Consider the following 3,706-nt stretch of genomic DNA (forward strand, 5'->3'; position numbering starts at 1 on the left):
GCTGCCCACAACCACATGGCAGAGTCAACAGCAGACCTGGGGCATGGAGGCAGAGCAGAGTGCATGGAGAGTGCAGGACTAGGAGTGTGTAGGCAGAGCAAAGTGCCGGGTGTAGGACTTTCACCTCCCCAGTACAGCCGGAACAAGGCCACCCAAACACGTTTTATCCTGCTGCGAGGAGGCTCCAGCCAGGAGGCACCACAGCTCTTCCTGCCCTTCCCCAGATGGAGCCAAGCGCAGAGCTACACAAGCATCCCCAAATCTCTCCATACTCTTTTCTCACACCTTCCTCAGGCTCATCCGACTCTTCAGGGATGAACACATCCCACGCGACAGCGCTCACCCCAGGTGTGCAAACAAGAGTGTAACAGCACATCTGTCTGATCCCCTTTTCTACCGCCATGGATCAGGGCAGGCTGTGGGTGCCATGATGCTGAACAGTGGCTTCTCCTTTCCTGCAGCTCACACAGGAGGTTTTACTTCAGCCAGGCTCCCTGAGCTGGCCAGGTGTGTTGCAAATCATTGCCATAAGGCCCAGAGGAGGACAAGCAGCAGCTGGTGTGAGGATGGGCATGAATTATGGATGTGCTGGCCTCCTTGAAGAGCAGAGGGCACCTGCTGCAGGGCACCTCCTGCTGCAGAGATGATGGCTTTTGCTCCACAGACCTCACAGAAACACAGCACCAGACAAATTGACACCACGTTCGAGTAAAGCACAGCCTGGTGACAAAGCCAGGAGGGCTGTAGTTCTCTTTAAGTCTCTTTGGCTGCTGGGAAGCTCTTGGGGCTGTGGAGACAAGTGGAAAGGAAGAGGAGGAACCAGTCAGGGTATTTGGCAGTGGTATGACTGCCTGCATATCCAGGACCTTTCTCAAGAAGAAAGTTTACTAGTGGTCAGTTTTTTCTCAGCGCCTGGCATTCAATGGACCACCAGAAGTCAAGGACCTACAGCCACAAGGATGCTCCTGTGCTTGTGCCACAGTGCTGAAAGTGGCCATCCTTCCATCCCCATCAGTGTGCGTGGTGCTGTCCATAGCCAACTCCTTAGGAAGAAAAAGGAAGAAAAAGCAGAGCAGAGCACAGAAACTCTAGAAGATCTAATTCTCCCAGCATGTCTCCATCAAACTTCAGAAAAGTTACAATGTCGTGGAAAAGCAGGTGCCAGGCAGGGGTGGGAATATGCTAAAATTTAATATTCAGAAAAAGAAACCTGTGTTTTTTCTAATTTCCAGATTGACAAAAATGATGCAGATGAAAAGTATCAGCTAGTTTGTCATAAAAGACATTTTATAAATATATACATTTTATATTTCACAGAATCACAGAATCATCTAGGTTGGAAAGGACCTTGAAGATCATCTAGTCCAACCGTTAACCTAGCACTGACAGATCCCAACTCCACCAGATCCCTCAGCGCTATGTCGACCCGACTCTTAAACACCTCCAGGGATGGGGACTCCACCACCTCCCTGGGCAGCCCATTCCAACACCCAACAACCCCTTCTGCAAAGAAATACTTCCTAAGAGCCAGTCTGACCCTGCCCTGGTGCAGCTTGAGGCCATTCCCTCTTGTCCTGGCGCTTGTTCCTTGGGTCAAGAGACTCATCCCCCCTCTCTGCACCCTCCTTTCAGGGAGTTGTAGAAGGCCATGAGGTCTCCCCTCAGCCTCCTCTTCTCCAGACTAAACCCCCCCAGTTCCCTCAGCGGCTCCTCGTACGACATGTGCTCCAGACCCTGCACCAGCTGCGTTGCCCTTCTCTGGACACGCTCGAGTCATTCAATGGCCTTTTTGGAGTGAGGGGCCCGAAACTGAACCCAGCCATCGAGGGGCGGCCTCACCAGTGCCGAGCACAGGGGTAAGATCCCTTCCCTGTCCCTGCTGGCCACGCTATTGCTGATACAAGCCAGGATGCCATTGGACTTCTTGGCCACCTGGGCACACTGCTGGCTCCTGTTCAGCCAGCTGTCAATCAACACCCCCAGGTCCCTCTCTGGAATATCTCTCTAATTATGTTTTTTTATATATACAAGGCTGCACAACTGATCTCATAGAAACCTGAAATTTTATCCCAAACCTGAGCAAAGCTCACATTTCAAACTGCTGTATGAGAGAGCTTTCCTGGCCCAGCCCAGGGGAAGCTTCTGGTTCTGCATATTGCAGATACTTTCTTAGATCAGAAGGTCATGCAGGATGAACAAAAAGATCTCACAGAAGTCTGTCGTAACCACGTGCTCACCCTTCTCCATCAAATTTCTCAGTTCATTTCAAACTTGTTTCTGATGATTTTTTTTTTAATGGAAAAAAAAGAATAAAAACCACACAAATTTTATTTTGCATAAAGACCACACTGAATAATAAGAGCAACCTTAGCAACCTTTTCATGTTAGAGCAACCAGCTGACCTCTGGAGAACTTTCCCTGGTCCATGTAAACCCAACTGACATGCTGGTCTCTGGTATCCCACCTGAGTCTTTCTAAATATTGGCAGAGTATTTGCTTTTTCCCCATTCCTTTAAAATCATCAGACACTCAGACCACCAGATCAGTGATTCTTTTCATACCCCAGGGTACCAGCTCTCCAAACCTACTGAGATTTAAATATTTGCATATGTCAGCTGACTTGCTTCTTTTTAGAGACCGGGGTTCACCATCCCACCCTATCGCCTCTCTCCACGTTGCCTGTAGATTCCCAAGGGACAGAATGGGCACATGAAGTCTGCTTTTTCTAGAAAGAAGTCACAATCTCCAGGCTGTCCCAAGAGCCTTCTGAAATGCCACACCCCCAGGGTGTACCAACACCCACAACCCACCTTGAAGACCAGATGGTGTCACCCGCTGGAGTTAGCCAAAGATGCTCCTGCGATAAAGGGACAATGCTCATGGACTGGCCAGGCAGCAGCTGTGCCCACCACGTGGCCCAGGTCTGCTCAGCCCATCAACCTCTCTAGCACTGCGTAAAGTGCCCTCCAGGTACTTGTGGGGATGCAGACATGTCCATGGCAGGAGCTGGAAGATGGGTGGTGTGCACCTGGCATCCCAAAGGCTGCGAGTGTTGCTGTGGTGGGGTGGCTGCGCTCCTGGCTGCCCATCATTCCAACAATGGCTTCACCTTCAGCTCTTCCAGGCTACATGTGGCAGTCCCCAGCATCAGATAGGACAACAGGACTGAACCAAGAGCAATTGCACACAGAGGAAATTTTCTTCTCCAGGTACTGAGCATCACCCAGAAGCAGCTTTAATCTCCCTGAGCAGAGGGCTTCTTACAGGCAGGGCTAGCAGGAACCAGAGCCTACTGCCCTAGCCTGACTGCACACCAAACTCACACGCAAGCTTAACTGCCCCCTTCTTCAGCTCTGTAAACCTCAGCTATTCACTGAAGGCAGTGGACAAAGGTCTCCAGGCTGGGCTCTCTCCACTGCATGACCTGGGCATACTCCCAGGAACAAGGAAAAGCAGGTACAAGCTGAGAAAGCTCCTTTGTAGGAGCCTTTGAGGGGCTCTGCCTTACACAGAAGGAGTGCACCTTGACTGCACAGCTTGCAACTGCCTTCATCACACAGGGGTGAGCCCTACCTGTCTCCCTCACGTGTGGCTACTGCCCCGGGTCACCAGCGTCAAGACCCAGGCTCCAACACTGCAGCCAGCCAAACCTTGACATGCTTGAGACAGGGAAGAGACACAAACCATCAAGGGAGATGTCAGGGGC

This window comes from Strix uralensis, chromosome 6 (genome assembly GCF_047716275.1).
Source record: "Strix uralensis isolate ZFMK-TIS-50842 chromosome 6, bStrUra1, whole genome shotgun sequence".
NCBI lineage: Eukaryota > Metazoa > Chordata > Aves > Strigiformes > Strigidae > Strix > Strix uralensis.